At 43.0% G+C, this 19,237-nt stretch overlaps 1 protein-coding gene and 1 long non-coding RNA gene across 2 annotated transcripts in view; one reads left to right on the top strand and one right to left on the bottom strand.

Moving 5' to 3' along the window:
- LOC120867835 overlaps positions 1–1,323 on the bottom strand; it is a 16,034-nt gene extending 14,711 nt beyond the window's left edge. Inside the window, exon 1 of the long non-coding RNA XR_005722034.1 lies at positions 1,245–1,323. This is a non-coding gene — a long non-coding RNA (uncharacterized LOC120867835). The remainder of the gene's footprint in view (positions 1–1,244) is intronic.
- ITGA9 (integrin subunit alpha 9) overlaps positions 1–19,237 on the top strand; it is a 367,824-nt gene that overhangs the window by 145,641 nt on the left and 202,946 nt on the right. The gene's annotated exons all lie outside the window — the stretch shown is intronic.

Here is a 19,237-nt window from a genome sequence, read left to right as displayed (position 1 = left end):
TGGCCTTCGCATGGACCCAAGATGGGGCTCAGTTGAGTGTGGCCTTCCCATGGACCCAAGATGGGGCTCAGTGGTCCCTTTCTTCCTCATCACCAGCCCTTCTAAGACCCTTCAGCCCCCTTTTGAGATGCCAGACTCTTTTCCTGCACAACTTCTAACCTTATTGGAGGGAAAAGGGAATCATGGTTTCTTTCTTTCTGCTGTGCCTCCACTTTTCTCTTGGAGATTTTCAACTCGCCTCCACGGCATTTTTGCTTGAGTAGAATGGCTCTTACCGAGACCTTAACTGTTCCATGGAGGTTGGGTTGGGAGGAGGTTGGGAAAGGGAAAGTGCAATGTGAGCAGAAGCAGAACAGCTCTCTGGAAAAGAGCTCAGCCTGTAAGAACACAGAGGTCAAGAATACAGATGATGAGCAGTAGGGGAGCAGAGGGTCCGTTGTCACCTATTCAGGCGCTACTCCCAGAAAGCAATAAGGAAGAATGGAGATAAGATTTTAACATTGGAATTCTCTCTTTAAAGCTTCATTAACATGAGTTTAGATGCTGGTATTTCCCCAGAAGCAGCATATTCCTGGGGTAGCTTCATATGATCTTACTTACATTCTAAGGATTCCAGATAGAATATCAATAATTTCCAGACATCATGAATTCTGTTAACCATCAACATAAGCAATATTAAGCATTAACTCTGATAATAACGTGACTTGAAATCCATCAGCACAGGCTTTAACAAAATTCTCACATTACCAGAACTACTGTTAATCAAATCCAAATTGATAGCTCTATTTTCCTAAAAATGGAAAATATCCCCAATGTACTGTTCTAAAACAAAACATTGAAAGACATCTTTATTTATTTATTCCATCAATTTATTCAGTTAACATTAACTGTGGATCTCATATAAACCTATGGACTTCCCTGATGGCTCAGATGGTACAGCGTCTGCCTATTATGCATGAGATCAGGGTTCAATCCCTGGGTTGGAAAGATCTCTTGGAGAAGGAAATGGCAACCCCATTCCAGTATTCTTGCCTGGAAAATCCCATGGATGGAGGAGCCAGGTAGGCTACAGTCCATGGGGTTGGAAAGAGTCAGACACGACTGAGTGACTTCTCTCACTTTATAAACCTGTATTGCTTTAGGAATAGGATATACAAAACCAAACAACACAATGAGGTCCCTGTGCCTTATTATTGCAGTAATAGAGGCATATATACCATAGAGCTAAAATACAGGTATCAAACTCTAGGGACTAAAGTAAATTTCCTTTATTTAATAAAGTGTGTCAACCAGAAACCTATAACAAGCATCATACTTAATGGTTAAATATAGAAATACTTTGCATCCTAGTAGGAACTGTAGGCAAGAAGGCTTCCTATTGTTGCTACTGTCTATTGTTCTTGCCAATGTAATAAGCCAAGAAAAATAAATTATATATAAATAGTGAAAATGGAAAGATAATGTCATCATTTACAGATGATACTATCTAACTAGAAAAATCTAAAAGAATAGTAGATGAGCTTTTAGATTAATAGATTTCATACACAAAATAGAGCTGTACACAAAAATCAGTAGCTTTCCTGTATACCACTACTTAGTAAGAACATATCATTTTAAAAAATCATATTAACATGGTTCTTCAGACAGCCACATGTGCATCTTTGTAGATATATATGTGTGTGAATATATGTTTGTATATATATTGGGGTTCTCTTGTGGCTCAGATGGTAAAGAATCTGCCCACAATGCAGGGGACTTGGGTTTGATCCCTGGGTCAGGAAGATCCCCTGGAGATGGGTATGGCTACCCACTCCTAGTATTCTGGCCTGGAGAATTCCATGCACAGAAGAGCCTGGCAGGCTACAGTCCATGGGGTCACAAAGAGGAGGATACGACTGGGCAACTAACACACACACATATGTATGTGTTGTTGTTGTTGTTGAATCACTCAGTTGTGTCTGACTCTTTGCCACCCCATGGACTGCAGCATGCCAGGCTTCCCTGTCCTTCACCATCTCCTAGAGTTTGCTCAAATTATATATGTATTTTATTAGTTGATTTACAGTGTTGTGTTAGTATCAGGTGTACAACAAAGTGATTCCGTTATGTGTATGTTTTTTCAGATTCTTTTCCCTTACAGGTTATTACAAGATATTGAATATAGTTTGCTGTGCTATACAGTAAGTTCTTGTGTTTTTTCTGCTTCATATATAGTAGTGTATATCTGGAGAAGACAATGGCATCCCACTCCAGTACTCTTGCCTGGAAAATCCCATGGATGGAGGAGCCTGGTGGGCTGCAGTCCATGGGGTCGCTAAGAGTCAGACATGACTGAGCGACTTTACTTTCACTTTTCACTTTCATGCATTGGAGAAGGAAATGGCAACCCACTCCAGTGTTCTTGCCTGGAGAATCCCAGGGACGGGGGAGCCTGCTGGGCTGCCGTCTATGGGGTCGCACAGAGTCGGACACGACTGAAGCGACTTAGCAGCAGCAGCAGCAGCAGTGTATATCTGTTAATCCCAAACTCCTAATTTATTCCTCCTCCCTTTTTGGTAACCATAAGATTGTTTTCTATGTCTGTGAATCTGTTTCTGTTTTTAAATAAGTTTATTTGTATCATTTTTAAGATTCCACATGTAAGTAATATATGATATTTGTCTTTTTCTGTCTGACATAGAAATATATTTTTTAATCTTCTGCTCTTTGTGTGTTATACAGGTGAGATTGTATTGTAGCCACAATTTTGCCCATTATTCTTGATTTCTGTGTAGTATTCCTTAGTAAAGCTGCACTGTGGTTCATTAAAAAAAATCATATTAGCAATAAATGTGTAGTAAGCATGAACCTTCTGAATGGCACATCACCTTCTGCCTACCTTGTCCAAGGTCACATCCCCTTCCTGGAGCAGCCTGCATCCATTGCTAATCCTCATGGAGGTGTAAAGATCTGGGCCTCTTGGGCCTCTTGGCCTAACTTGGAACAACCCTGAAAGGTCATTTCATCTTTATAATTCAAAAATAATAATAACAACAATAATAATTAATAATTATTACCAATTATTTCTTGAATAATTAATAGGTTTGGCTGAGGCTTTCAGCTTAACTTCTCCATCTGCCTAGTCAGCTTCTGAAGTCCCTTCTCCTCCACAAGTGTTGATCCCAAGGGAACTCCCTAATAATCCTCATGCACACTTATCACCATCTGGATTGGCTTCCCCAGAACCCAGCCTGTGATGGTGAAGTCACAGAACCGTTGATGTAGTTGATACCATTAAGACAATTCCCACAGTGCTACATATTTCTATTTATTGTATATATATATCAAATACATTTTTTAAGTTCAGAGTAAGTTCCTGGCTCTCTTGAAATGCTATTTTCCTTTATTAGATGATGGATTTTGTGTTAAGATTTAGATTCTCTCTCTCTCTCTTTTTGTTTTTCTGAATGTGCCATGAAGCATGTAGGATCTTAGTTCCTCTGTTCTCTGCTGTGCCCAGCTGCTTCAGTTGTGTCCGACTCTGTGTGATCATTTGGACTGTAGCCTGCAAGGCTCCTCTGTCCATGGGATTCTCCAGGCAAGAATACTGGAATGGGTTGTCATCTTGGTTTGCCAGATGAAGGATCTGAGCTCAGAGAGACTGAATTCTTTACCCAAGCCATCACGGCTGCAAGATCCTCCAGGGGATCTTCCTGACTCAGGGATCGAACCCGCGTCTTCTGCATCTCCTGCATCTCCAGCATTGCAGGCGGAGTCTTTACCACTGAGCCACCAGGGAAGCCCCTTAGTTCCCCTGCTAGGGATCAAACCCACATCCCTTGCAGAGGAAGCTTGGAGTCTTAATCACTGGACTGCCTAGGTTCTCTTTTTAAAATAATTTGAATCCTTTTACTTATTAAATCAGGCATCTTTTCTAGTTCTTGGCCTTTTCCAAGTGAGGTCAGTTACAAAGTCAATGGACTCAAACAGTTGTTATAAATAACAGTTTCTCTTTTAACCACAGCATTTTGTATTTCCTGAGGCCTTGCTTGGTGTTGCATGTTTTCTGGGCATTATCTCATTTAATCAGAACCACCATTCTGGGTCACGGTTACTATCATTACTGTAGTTTTGCCCAGGAGGAAACAGGTTTCGAGAGAGTGAATAAGCTGTCCAAAGCCAAACAGCCATTAATTGGCAGAACTGAAGGTGCAGTAGCTCAGTTGTGTCCGATTCTTTGTGACCCCGTGGACTGTAGTCCGTCAGGCTCCTCTGTCCATGGGATTTCCCAGGCAAGAATACTGGAGTGGATTGCCATGCCCTCCTCCAGGGGATCTTCCCAACCCAGGGATAGAACCCTAGTCTTCTGTGGTTCCTGCATTAGCAGATGGATTCTTTATCACTGAGCCACTTGGAAAGCCCAACTTAAAGCCATCTTTAATGGTTTACTTCAAAGGCTGCGATTTTCATCGTTATTCTCTAGTGTCCCCATGTGAGGGTGTAACACCCATCCTAGAATTTTCTCTGTTGGTTGTCCACTTCTCAGGATGGTGTGTTTTGCTCTGGACCTGTGATGTGATGACCTGGATGCAGCTGAAGTTGCTAAAGCATTCTCCAACTTGACCCAGACTTTCAGTTCCCTTATTACTTCATGGAGCATCATATATTCTAGCCACTCAAATATCTTTGAGGTTCTGGGCCTTGTTAAGTGGGGTTTATGTTGCTCAGCAGTTCGCCCACCTAATGCCAAGTTCCAGTCACGTGGTTATAAGAGGGAAGTGCCATGTAGTGTTTCTTGAGAATGAAGGGCTGTTGTGAAACTTTAAATGGAGCGTCTCTAAGTTTCCTTGTTAGAGAATCCTGTGATTCTCTTAGCAGCTGACGAGGGGCCACATGACAGGAGACTTTGCTTCACCAAACTCTTTATGATGGTTCCCCCACCCAGTGTGCCTGACGCCCTGAGATGCATGTTTATCGTGGTATCTCTTGGCTTGCCAGATGAAGGATCTGAGCTCAGAGCGACTGAATTCTTTACCCAAGCCATCATGGCTGCAAGGATTCAAACTCAGGGTTGGAGACCCCAGAGCCCTGGTCTTTCTGCCACACCATGCTGCTATGTTTTATTTTGTTGAGATGGGGAAGGACACTGAGAGAACCCAGAGCTGGATGAAAGAATTGGGTACATATCAGATTCAAAGTGTGCCCGAGCTATGTTCTAACAGCCTGGCTGTCCATCGGTCTCTGCAGGCTACCTGTTCAGCCAAGAAATGGGCAAAGGGAGCAACAGATGGGGGCAAACTCGGAAAGAAACCAGTTCATTTTTAAGAAATGTTCAAGGTTCTTCTCCTGCCCCTCCTCTCCCAGATCACACTCTTTCTCAGCTCTTCAGCAGAGGCAGGTAGCAGTAAGCTGTACTTTTTTTTTTTTCCTGAGACATGTAGAGTCACAAGAATATCTGAGATTTATTTAAATAGAGAAAGGAGTGCATTGAGAAACTGACAACTGGGTGTAGGTAAGAGTTAGTCCTAGAGAAATGCTCACTGAATAGTGAGGAGGTGAATTTCCCATTAGCGAGGCAATCTTTTCCTAACCAAGTTGTGTTAAACTTGCTTAAAGAGAAAGTTCCAACCGTCAGGTGAGTTCTAAAAGCAGATGCATTGTAAGTGAAGCCTTACCTTTTGGTGTTTTTAAAACCAGTTCAGAGGCTTCCCTTGTGGTCCAGTAGTTAAGAATTCGCCTTGCGGTGCAGGGGACAGTGGAATAATTCCTGGTCCAGGAAGATCCCACATGCTGCTGGGCAGCTGAGCCCCTGTGCTGCAACTCCAGAAGCGCATGAGCCCTAGAGCTGGTGCTCCGCAACAAGAGAAGCCAGCGCATCGAGGAGCCCCCAGTCCCCACAGCTAGAGAAAGCCCTCACCCAGCAACGAAGACCCAGTGCAGCCAAAAGCAAAAAATAATTAGTTCTAAAAAAGCAGTTCATGGAAATCTGTAGAATTTCGCTATCATGTATGCCTGGAGGGGAGCAGAAAATGGGTTCCTTGTGAGAATCAGAAGCACCAAGTGGACATTTAAGAAAACCTTACTTTCAAAAGTAAATGTTTATCAGAGGGTCCCCACACTGAGGGCTTTGTGTGGCTTTCGGGAAGAGTGTGGAGACCACGTGCGGAGCTTGTTTTGCTCAGCCTTTAATTATGCATCACCTTTGCTCAATGCCCCTTCTCTTTCCTTTGCCCACTGTGGAACAGAAACCTGAAAGATGTCGTTTTTGGCAGGTGTCCTTGGTGGAGTTCCGTGATTCTCACCCCACCCCCTTTTAAAACCATGAAAGGCATGTGTTTCAGAAAGTCGAGGGAAATCACGCAAAGGTTCTTGGATGTTCAGAGGGGGCCCCTCCCATCCATGAAGGTGCTAAGATGGGTTGGCAAGGCCTGAGAAGGCCTTCAGTCATCCTCCAGTTCGTCCATTTACTCAGCATGTTTACTGAGCCTTTTTACGGGCTGTGTATTGAGAGGCCGATGAAATAGATGTGGCTACTCTTCGCCAAGATACCCTGTGCTAGGAATGCTAGGAAGTAAACATGATAATTAAATAAGTAGAAGTGATTGTCACAGGTATGAAGGAAACAACCGGGGGAAATGTTTGAGAGGGTTAGTCACGCTGAGTGTAGAGGGAAGAGCATTAGAGGCAGAGGGCACAGCAAATGCAACGGCCTGGAGGCAGGAGTGGGTGTTCAGAGGAGTGGCTGGGAAGCCGGTGTGGCCAGAGTGTGGTGGGCACAGAGGAGAGGAGCAGGAGGCGATGGAAGAGCCTGCAGAGCCTGTTCCCGAGGGGCCGAGTGGACCAGGCTCAGTGAGTGGGTTTAATGAGGTGAGCGGTGAGGGGCAGCTGAAGGGTTTTCTGTGGTATGTGATTTTACTTGCATTTCAGGAAAATTATCCTAGCTCTTGAGTGGAGAATGGAGAGGACAGGAGCAGGAGGCTGAGAAGGGAGCCCGAAAGGAGACAGCCAGTGTCGGCCAAAGGAAAGGTTAAATTAGGAACATGGGATTCACAGATACACAGTACTAATACTATATATAAAATAGATAACCAACAAGGACCTGCTGTGCAGCACAGGCAACTCTACTCAATATTTTGTAACTATAAGGAAACTAACACCTGAAACTAGTATAACACTGTAAATATACTATATTTCAATTAAAAAAATATATTAAAAAGAAGTTGCCATGCTTCCCAGTGGACGGGAGTGAATCTAATTCAGCCCCTGCCACTTCGTTACTGTGCAGCTTTGGGCAGGTCTCCTAATCTCTCTAGCATGCAACTGTTCACCCCTAATAAAACAGGGACAAGTATTTTCTCATGTGGTTTCTGGAAGGAATAAGTATTCACAAAGTCCTCTATAAACCTGGACCATATGCTCATCTGAGCTATAATATGATTCATATTGAAAGAAGGGGGGGGTTCCTGCAGTGTTGGAAAAATCACTCAGCAGCCCCTACATGAGCAACGTTTTATTACTGCCTGAGGCTAAAAAGATGCTTTTGTTCCCTTTCTGCCATCCGTGTATCTCCAAGGGAGGACGGCTGGTTAAAAATCACACGGTGTGGTCATTTGTATGTAGTCATTTACCGCAGCGATAACTTGAAATGGCTGAGGTTGTTTTTTTTTTTTTTTTTTTTTGCTGCTGTTGTTTAGGTTTATGTCTCTGGTGGGTGACACGTGCATGTGATAAAGTGTGTAGGTGTGACATGCTGCCGTGAATGTGAGGAATGCCTGATGGAGGACCATTCGACTTCCTACAGCCCCTCTCCCCTACACGAGACCACAGCTTTTAGCGCCCAATTACTGCTGGTAGGCCACCAGGATCCCCCAGTCCAGTGGAGAGCTATATTCTCATCCCCCAAGTCCCTCAGTGTCTTAGGGTAAAGTCACAGAACACTGATTTTGGCTTTGAACAAAGCAGGTCTATCTTTCATTTTGAGTTTGGACCATTTGGAATCCTTATGTTACAAGGAAATATCCTGTTTCAAATGCAATTTTCTGTTATGACTCCGAGCAGATGCTAAGACTTGCTCCTCTGTCATCCAGGAGGGTCTCCAGGTTCCCAGAGAGACCAATTTAAATTGGTGAGACCAGAATGTTTGCTGGACGGGCGATGTGATGGTAAAAATGTTCTCAGTACGTCCTCTTCGGCACAGCAGCCCCTAGCTCCACACGGCTTCCGAGCACCGGAAGTGTGGTTAGGACAAGGGGAGGACTGAATTTTAAATTGTATTGCATCTTAACAAGGTTAAATTTAAATAGGCACATGCAGCTAACAACAACTGTACAGGACGGTGCAGTTCTAGACGAATGTTTCTTCTCGTGGGAAACTGCTCCTCTGAGCCCCAAGGGTTCTGTGAATTCATGAACTTGCAGACTACCCTGACTCCCTCCAAGATCCTCATCAGGGTTTGTGCCTCCTGTGTTGGGGCAGTGCTGTAACTCATCCTTATTTGGGGGCAGTTGCAGGGGGATCACTTGGCCATCTCAGAGTTTCACCGCTGTTCCTGTGGTGAGATCAACAAAGTGACGCTGAGAATGGCTCACTGAGAAGGCTGTCCGTGGAGAGGCGTGTACCACTCCCACTCTTTGCTACCCCAAGCTCTGGCCTCTCTGTTCTTTCTGTGGGACACAGCAGATTCCAGGGAGGGTGCTTGTCATTTCCAACTCTTGGTGTTTAATACTGTTACCTCTGGCCTAGACCCTTGAAATTCAGTGGTTTCTTGGTGCACGCCCACTTTTTGGCCCGTGTAAGAAATTTCTGGAGGATGGTGATCCACAGTGTAGGGCCCCTGACTCCGCAAGGGCAGATGCACTCTGTATGTGCCCACTTCCTAAGTACACATGTGTAATCAGGAGGCCTTGCTGAATGGCATGTGGGTGGGTGGCTGAGCTCACAGTGTTCTCCAGAACCAGGATGCTTGAGGATTAAAGGTGGCTCATTTGCTCAAGGAGGGAGAAGTTGAAGGTTATACTCATACAGATGGGGAAATATTATCAGGGCAAATTACTTGGCAACATCATTTTTCCAGGCTGTAGGTGAGGAAAGGAAGATTGAAAATTTGCTCAAGCTTGATGGCAGAATGAGTGTTCATTGTGAATGGCATCTAATTCACTGCCATTCTAGAATTTGATGTCTGGATGGGTCCTGCCCTTCAAATTACAGTATCAGCAGTCAGTACATTAGAGAGTAGTTTATACTCTACACAGCAAAAAACACTCAAAAGATAACGGATGAATGCTGAATGGAGAACTGCTTACTTTTTTACATGTCCTAGGTTGCAGTTCAGTCCAGTTCCGTCACTCAGTCATGTCTGACTCTTCACGACCCCATGGACCATAGCACGCCAGGCCTCCCTGTCTATCACCAACTCCCGGAGTTTACCCCAACTCATGTCCATTGAGTTGGTGATGCCATCCAGCCATCTCATTCTCTGTCATCCCCTTCTCCTGCCTTCAATCTTTCCCAACATGAGGGTCTTTTCCAATGAGTCAGCTCTTTGCATCAGATGGCCAAAGTATTGGAGTTTCAGCTTCAACATCAGTCCTTCCAATGAACACTCAGGACTGATCTCCTTTAGGATGGACTGGTTGGATCTCTTTGCAGTCCAAGGGACTCTCAAGAGTCTTCTCCAACACCACAGTTCAAAAGCACCAATTCTTCGGCACTCAGCTTTAAAGAAAGTCCAACTCTCTCTTTTATAGTCCAACTCTGATACATGACCACTGGAAAAACCATAGCCTTGACAAGACGGGCCTTTGTTGGCAAAGTAATGTCTCTGCTTTTTAATATGCTGTCTAGGTTGGTCATAACTTTCCTTCCAAGGAGTAAGTGTCTTTTAATTTCATGGCTGCAATCACCATCTGCAGTGATTTTGGAGCCCCCCAAAATAAACTCAGCCACTGTTTCCGCTGTTTCCCCATCTGTTTGCCATGCTAGGTTTAGGGTATAACTTTTCTAGAGAGGGAAGGGGTTAAAATGTCAGATGCTGTCTCTCATAGTAATGAGGTGTGCAAAGTCCATCAACTCTGGTAGAAACAACATCACTTCCCAGGAGCAGCCCAGACCTGGGAGTGATGTCAGAGAGCCTGCAGCCCCAGCAGACGTGGTGCTATGAAAGGACAGCTGGTTCTTTTGTAAAAAGTCAAGTATAACAGGAACCATCTTTAATTTGGGGGTAGCCCTGTTTTCACCAGTGGTGGTCATCCCTCAAAGCTATTTTTATTCCTGCCAGGATGGCCAGGCAGAAGAAAGCCAAGCAGGGATTTTCAATTACAGGTAATTATCTGAATTGCAGCCTTGGTTTTTTCTCCTTGGCACATCTTTGTTCACACCCTGGGTGTGAGCTAATCTGCTTATAAACACGTGGTTTGGGTGTGTGGGGGGATATCTGTGGGCTCTTTATAGCTGTAGTTCCAGAATATGCGTTTAAAGATTATGGTCAAATTTACTCTGATTGAGGAGGGTAACTTATCATAAAAGCCTCAGTCATTTATGTTTCCCTTTCCAATATAAGAAGTCTTATTAACTTACCCACTGAAAAGGTTAAGATCAAAGAAATCATAAATGCTGCACAAATACTATTTCAGGAACGTAAAATTCAGCTGTTTCTATTAACCGAAAAGAGTTGGGACAATCTCTTTGAAGGGAAACACCAAAAAGTGCTAACAATTTTTTTTCTTTTTCTTTCTGTCCTTTTTCTTTCCTCTCCTAAGTGACCATATGGAATAGCAATGCAAAAATGCAAACAGGCAAATGCAACCAATTAAGACTTACAAAATCAGCAAAAATTTTTTCATCATCTTTGGCTCTAGTTGTGTGAAGAATGCTGGTTCATGGACTCCAGATAATTCATGAGAACCGTGTGAATCATTTCAGACAGGTGCGTCCTTGGGGCTCCCCTGAGGCCATCGGGACTTATGAATCATTGTAGATGAGCTTGTCCTTGGTACAAATCGTGCTGCATTTAAAGTTGCTGGAGACACTTCCCTCATACAATAAAAGGCCTTTACTGGACTTTTCAGTGGCCTGAAGTTGAAGACATAAATACTGTTTTATATAGTGAGCGGGACCACTCTTTTATGATGTGTTTTACAAGTCTAGAGGATTTTTTGTTTCTTTGAGGTTTTCTTTGAAACTTCAGATTAGGGTAGTTCTTGAAGTAGAGGCTCTAATTCCCCATGTCATCTGTCCCTGGGGGAGGCAGGGGAGCTGGTGCGAGAGATGGACCACAGAGTTCCAGGTTCCTGGGGCCAGAGGCTGGCATTTTCTGTGAGAGGGGCTCTGCCCTCTATGTCATGCGGCACTAAAATATAAATTTGCAACTCCCCTAAAGTAAATTGCATCCTTACTCTTCATCCATTGAGCAAAACTGTCTCAACTGGAATCACATGCTTAGTTCTTTTCCTGTCCTTGCTGAAATATGGGACCTGCTCTGTGCTTCTCTGCCTCTGTTCCATCCAGAACGTCCACACAATCACTGTCGCTTGTGCACCCCATTCTCACCTTCTGCCTGCCCATGCACTTTCTCCTATCTGATACTCCATCCATCCTTCAATTTGATCCTTCTTCCTATAAATTTTCGTAGCACCTTGTGTCTTATTAGGTTTATGTTAGAATTATATGTAAACAGGTCTTGTCTCCATCTAAAGAAAAGTTGTTTTCCCTACAAGATAAATGATATTTTATTCATCTTTGTAAAAGCTACTGCACTCTGGTATGCTAAATGAGTGCTTGTCAAATGACTGTGTGTTGTTCAACACCTATGTGCACATTCCTGTGCCATGTACAGTGGAAGATGTATCGAAGAATGACATGGTCTTCACTCATGACCCTTGTCAGTCACTATGCACCGCAAAATATGGGGTGTTTTCAGTTACCTGCTGCTGTGTAGCAAACCGCCCTAAAGTTAACGGTGTAAAACAAGACCCATTTTATTGTGCTCAAAGCTTCTGCGGTCAAGGAATTTGGACAGGGCACATTGGGTGTAGCTCACCTCGGCTCTGCAATACTAGAACCTCAACTGGGGGAGACTTGTGTGGCTCAGGACTAGAACAGCTGAACCTGGAGGATGTACGTCCAATGTCTTCATTCACACATCTGGCCCCTTGGTAAGGATGGCTGAAGGCTGGGATCATTGGCCCTGGCACGTCCAGCATGGTAGCCTGGGGGCTTGTGAGGGGCATGCTTTCTGCATGGCCATTGGTTTCTTCCAGAGCCGGTACCCTGAGAGCACTAGGTGGCAGCCACAGGGTTTATTCTAACCTGGCCTAGAAGTCAGAGCATCACTGTGCATCACTCCCATTGTGTTCTAATGGTGACTAGTGAAGTCATGGGGCTTCCTAGGTGGCTCAGTGATAAAGAATCCTCCTATCAGTGCAGGAAATGCAAATTCAGTACCTGGGTCAGGAAGATCCTCTGGAGAACGAAATGGCAACCCATTCCAGTATTCTTGCCTGGAAATCCCATGGACAGAGGAGCCTGGTGGGATATAGTTCATGGGGTTACAGAAGAGTCAGACATGACTTAGCAACTAAACAACAAGTCCTGAGACCTACCCAGATTCAAAGGGAGAAGAATTAGACTCCAACTCTTGACAGAGGAAGCAGTGCACATATCTCCAACTCTTGACAAGGTCACATTACAAAAGAGTGTGTGGAGTGAGGGATATTTTGTAACCATCTTTGAGAAATACAACCTGTGACAATAAGTGAAAGCCCAAATAAGTGGCACTCATGGTGGTTGTTACTGGGTGACAGGCACTTGAGCAAAATGTCTTTGCAGATAAGATACCGGGATCCACCTTGAACTCTGGCTGGGGAAAGAGGAAGAGCAAGGGGTCCAAGGCAAAGTCCGCAGTGATGAAGAGTCTTGTTCATGAGTGAGGATGGACAGTTATAGAATGGCTGGCTGGGTTGCATGGCTTGTTATATCTCTTCAATTAGATTTCAAAGATTTCTCCAGCCTTATTGAGATATAAGTGACATACCATGTTGTGTAAGTTTAAGGTGTACAACATGATGACATATATATATAGTGAAGTGATTATCAGATTAAGGTTAATTAGCACACTTGTCAGTTCCATTTTGTGTGTGTGTAGAGAGAACATTTAAGAGCTGCTCTCTCAGCAACTTCCTAGTATGCTGCTGCTGCTGCTGCTAAGTCGTGTCAGTCATGTCTGACTCTGTGCGACTCCATAGATGGAAGCCCACCAGGCTCCTCTGTCCCTGGGATTCTCCAGGCAAGAACACCGGAGTGGGTTGCCATTTCCTTCTCCAAAGCATGAAAGTGAAAAGTGAAAGTGAAGTTGCTCAGTCATGTCCGACTCTTAGTGGCCCCACGGACTGTAGCCTACCAGGCTCCTCCGTCCATGGGATTTCCCAGGCAAGAGTACTGGAGTGGGGTGCCGTATTCACCATGCTGTTCATTAGATCCCCAGAACTTATTCATCTTGCAACTGGAAGTTTGCATTCTTTGATCACCCTTACCTGTTCCCCACCCCCACCCCATCTTGGCAACTAGCAGTCTACTCTTCACATTTAAGTGAGATCATGTAGGGTGTCTCTCTCTGTCTGACTTACTCCACTTTGCACGATGTTCTATTGCAAATGGCAGGATTCCTTCTTTTTTTATGGCTGAATAACATTCCTCTGTGTGTGTGTGTGTGTGTGTGTGTGTCTGTCTGTCTGTGTGTCTGTGTGTGAGACATCTTTATTATTCATCTGTTGACAGGCACAGAGGTTGCTTCCATTTTTTTGACTACTGTAAACAACGCAACAGTGAACACAGCAGTGCACATCTCTCTTTGAGACAGTGATTTCACTTCCCTTGAATATATACTCAGAAGTGGGTTTGCTGAATCATATTGTAGTTTTAAAACACATTTTTGAGGAACGTCCATGGTGTTTTCCATAGTATCTTGTGGCAATTTGCATTCCCACCAAGATGGTAGAAAGGTTCCCTTCTCCACATCCTCACCACCCCTTGTCATTTCGATAATAGCCATTCTGACAGCTTTGAGGTAATATCTCATTGTAGTTTTGATTTAAGTTCCCATGATTAGTAATTTTGAACTCCTTTTGTATGCCTATTGGCTATTTGTGTATCTTCTTTGGAAAAGTGTCTATTAAGGTCCTTTGCTCATTTTAAAATCAGATTATTTGTTTTTATTCTGTTAAGTTGTATGAGTTCCTTATATATTTTGGATTTTAACCCCTTACTAGGTATATGATTTTCAAGTATTTTTTCCTACTCAGTTGATTCTTTTTTCAGTTTGCTGATAATTTCTTTTGATGGACAGAAGCTTTTTATTTTCACTTTTGTTTCTTCTACTTTTAGTGTCATATCCAAAAAAGAAAAAAAAAATTGCCAAGACCAATGCCAAAAAGCTTTTCAGAATTTTATGTTTTCAAGCAAGTCTTATGGTATTTAAGTCTTTAATCCATTTTGAGTTAATTTTTTGTGTGGTATAAGGATCCAATTTCATTCTTTTGTGTATAGATATCTAGTGTTCCCAGAACATTTGCTGAAGAGACTCTTCTTCCCATTGAGTATTCTTGACTTTTTGTCAAATATCAGGTAACCATATAGGCATGGTTTTATTTCTGGGCAGTTGATTCTGTTTCATTGGTCTATGCGTCTGTTGTTATGCTAGTACCAGATTTCTCTGATTGCTGTAGCTCTGTAGTATAGTTAAAATCAGAAAATGTGATGCCTCTAGCTTTGTTCTTTCTCAGGATTGCTTTGGCTATTTGGGTTTGTATGTGTCTATTTCCATATGAATTTTAATATTTTTTCTTCTATTTCTTGTAAACTAGAATTAAAAGTGCCATACCATCATTGATAGGGGTTATGTTGAACCTGTGGATCTCTTTGGGTAGTGTAGACAGTTTAACGATATGCATTCTTCCAATCCATGAACACGAGATATCTTTATGTCATCTTCAATTTCTTTCATCAGTGTCTTATAAATCTTTTACCTTCTTGGTCAAATTTGTTCCTAAGTATTATGTTGCTTTTTATGCTATTGTTAATGGAATTGTTTTATTTATTTCTTTTTTAAGATAGATTTTAAACTTTTTAGGGCAAGGCTGTTTAGTAGTATATTTGCTTGGGAGGAAGGTGAGATTTTTGTTTTCATTCTCTAAATTGTTTAATTAAAGCACATCAGTTCAGTTCAGTTCAGTCACTCAGTCGTGTCCGACTCTTTGCGACCCCATGAATCGCAGCATGCCAGGCCTCCCTGTCCATCACCAACTCCCAGAGTTCACTCAGACTCACGCCCATCGAGTCAGTGATGCCATCCAGCCATCTCATCCTGGGTTGTCCCCTTCTCCTCCTGCCCCCAATCCCTCCCAGCATCAGAGTCTTTTCCAATGAGTCAACTCTTCACATGAGGTGGCCAGAGTACTGGAGTTTCAGCTTTAGCATCATTCCTTCCAAAGAAATCCCAGGGCTGATCTCCTTCAGAATGGACTGGTTGGATCTCCTTGCAGGCCAAGGGACTCTCAAGAGTCTTCTCCAACACCACAGTTCAAAAGCATCAATTCTTCGGCACTCAGCTTTCTTCACAGTCCAACTCTCACATTCATACCTGACTACTGGAAAAACCATAGCCTTGACTAGATGGACCTTAGTCGGCAAAGTAATATCTCTGCTTTTGAATGTGCTGTCTAGGTTGGTCATAATTTTTCTTCTAAGGAGTAAGCATCTTTTACTTTCATGGCTGCAGTCACCATCTGCAGTGATTTTGGAGCCCCCCAAAATAAAGTCTGACACTGTTTCCACTGTTTCCCCATCTATTTCCCATGGGACCGGATGCCATGATCTTTGTTTTCTGAATGTTGAGCTTTAAGCCAACTTTTTCCCTCTCCTCTTTCACTTTCATCAAGAGGCTTTTTAGTTCCTCTTCACTTTCTGCCATAAGGGTGGTGTCATCTGCATATCTGAGATTATTGATATTTCTTCCGGCAATCTTGATTCCAGCTTATGTTTCTTCCAGTCCAGCATTTCTCATGATGTACTCTGCATATAAGTTAAATAAGCAGGGTGACAATATACAGCCTTGGCGTACTCCTTTTCCTATTTGGAACCAGTCTGTTGTTCCATGTCCAGTTCTAACTGTTGCTTCCTGACCTGGATACAGATTTCTCAAGAGGCAGGTCAGGTGGTCTGGTATTAAAGCACATAGATCTGTTAAATTTGTACAGTTTCCATCTAATGGCCAGGTGGGAAAGAATATAAATCTTACCCAAGTAGAAATGAGAAGAGGGTATGATAAATTAGTTCTGCTCTTTTATTATCTGTTTGCAAAGATTTCAGAAATGTAATGGTTCAAAGTATTCTGCTGTGATTCCTGATAATTGTAATAGTCTCTTGGGGTCATATTTTGTTGTTTAGTTGCTAAGTCATATGCAACTCTTGGCAACCCCATGAACTATAGCCTGCCAGGCTCTTCTGTCTGTTGGACTTCCTAGGCAAGAATACTAGAGTGGGTTGCTATTTCCTTCTCCAGGGGATCTTCCTGACCCAAGAGTCAAACCCGGGTCTCGTGCATTGGCAGTCAGATTCTCTACCACTGAACCACCAGGGAAGCCTAACAAAACGATACATATACAGACTTAATTTGTTTAAGCCTGAGTTTTACCATTTGTGGAAAAATTACCTATGGTGTGACTCTACCAGATAACTTATAAAAGCATGTAGCCCAGTCCTGGTCACTGGTGATTGATTGATCAATGTCAGTTGAATTCAACCGTGACAGGTGCCAATGCTAAAGAGACCAAGAGGAAAGGAGACCTCACTCAGACGTTTGCCCATGTTCCAGGCCCTTCCCACAAATAAGAACCCAGTGTCTCTCTTATCGCTGGATTAAGATCCCACAGTATCCATCAAAACCAAAAGCTCTAGATCAGAGGTATAATAAATGATATCCATCAAGTGGTTTAATAAGGCTTTTGTGGATAGGTACGCCACTGCTTCTTTTGAGCTTAAAGATGTTTAAAATAGCCAAGGTTAAGAAGGAGGGAAGATTTGAAAAGAAAAGCAGTAAAGAAGTGTGAGATCTAAACACTGAAAGGAAGCAATGGTAGAGCAAACAAGTAAAGGTTCAGGGAAATGTTTAGTAAGGTAGACATTATATTGGATTTACTGTAGGTATAGGATTGGTCTGTGGAATAATGGTGCCTTTCTTTGGGGGGTGCTTTCTTTTTGGGGTGAATGTTCATTTCAATTCACATACATCTCAGGAAATGTTTACTGAGTGTCTGTTCTGGCTCATGCCCTGGGACATGCTGAGATGAAGGTAACACGGCTCCTGCTCTCAAAGAATTCAGTCTAGTTGGGGGGTAGGAGATGATAGGTTAACCAATACATGCCACGTGTTACTTTATATATCATCTCAGCAGGACAAGGAGCAGTGGGGACTGGAGAAATGAGCCATCGTCTGGAGGAGTCAGGGCAAAATGAGCTTCAGGAAGAAGAGATTCAGGCTTCCCTGGTGGACCAGTGGTTAACACCACGTGCTGCCACTGAAGGGAGTGCAGGTTCCATCCCTGATTGGGAAATGAAGATCCCGCATGCCACGCAGTGAGACCAAAAAATAGTAAAAGTTATTTTTCAAAAAAAGAAGGAGATTCAACCACACGGGATACCTGTGAGTGGGGTGGATCTGGAGAGATGAGGGTAGAGGAAGGGTACCCATTGGATCATGCCACTTGACAGCTGTTTGTGATCTTTGCCAAAACCAGTGGAAACAGCATGGCAAGGAGAATGGAATAGACCAAAGAGTCAATGAGGTTTGATGAAATTCACTGGACTTTAATGACCTGGTTTTATTACAGGTTTGAGGGGAGCTGCTTTCTTCTCTTGCTAATGAAGTGAAGCTAAGCTGCAAATCATTCAAAGCAATTGTGCTGGCTCAGTTGGCCCCCAAGCTGAGCAGATAGGCCCACTGTGATTTGAGGAGCTTGGAAATCTTGTGCGGTCGGTATTTTGACTCTCTTCTTCATCTCAGTCACGGTTCAGGCTTTTCACACACCACCAAGGTCTGGGGCAGGCTTCTCAGCTTTCTTGGTACCCTCTCGGGGCTCATGAAGCAGCAGGCCTGCCCCAGAGAGGTCAGGATTCTTTTTGTAAAGGCAGTGAACGCTACATGCAGCCCAGAGAACCCACTCTCGCTACCCTCCCCCTCTGATGGGCTCACACAGGGAAACAGATGCTTTCATATAACTCTCAGCATCGTAGCGGCTCTGCTGTACCCTAGCCTGAAATACCTATCCAGGACCAAATTCTTAAAACCCCAGGAGCCCTGGGGTGATTTTGAGCTCAGGCCTTGAACCTGTCATAAAATGTAATGGACGGTATATTTTTAACTGCTGAGACCAGGGAGTTCATATACCCTGTGAAGACTGAAACAACACAGCATTTCTTTCTGCAGCTTTGGAAGCATATTTTGAAGCATTTCAGAAACCACAGGATGGTGCCTCTCATTGTATAGTTTCCCGTTAAGACAAAGTCCTTGATCGTTCGTTTCTGTGCGTGGACCTCTTTGGTAGTTGGGGGAAGCCTATGGTCCCTTTCTCAGAATAATGCTTTTAAAGTGCATAGATAAAACAGACCACATTTTAAAGAAACCAATTATGTTAAAATTCACATATCAAAATATTTTAAAGAAAACCTGCTTTTATGGGATAATAATATACCTGCTTTTTATTAATGCATTAAATAATGAGCTTTTTTGAAATTTTGAAGTACTAAGGGGCATAGGCAATATTTCAAGGACTCTACCATTTGTAAATGATGTGCAGATATCTCAGATTTCTATTGATGATGGAGTCGGAAGTCTGTTTAATGCTTCTGTGCTTTGCTGTTTACATTTATTTGCTTATTGAAGTATAGTTAATTTACAGTGTTGTGTTAATTTCTGGTGTATAGCAAAGTGATTCAATTATACACATATATATTATTTTTCATATTATTTTCCATTATACTTTACTATAAGATATTGGATATGATTCCCTGTGCTATACAGTAGGACCTTGTTTGTTTTATATATAGTGCTGTGTATATGTTAATCCTGGACTTCCTAATTTATCCCTCCCCTGCCTTTCCCTTTGGTACTGTAAGTTTCTTTTCTATGCCTGTGAATCTGCTTCTGTTTTGTCAATTAGTTCATTTGTATCATTTTTTTAGATTCCACATATAAGTGATACCATGT

This window comes from Oryx dammah, unplaced genomic scaffold (genome assembly GCF_014754425.2).
Source record: "Oryx dammah isolate SB20612 unplaced genomic scaffold, SCBI_Odam_1.1 HiC_scaffold_9, whole genome shotgun sequence".
NCBI lineage: Eukaryota > Metazoa > Chordata > Mammalia > Artiodactyla > Bovidae > Oryx > Oryx dammah.
Note: the sequence above shows the minus strand (reverse complement) of the source record. Positions and strands in the feature narration are given on the sequence as shown.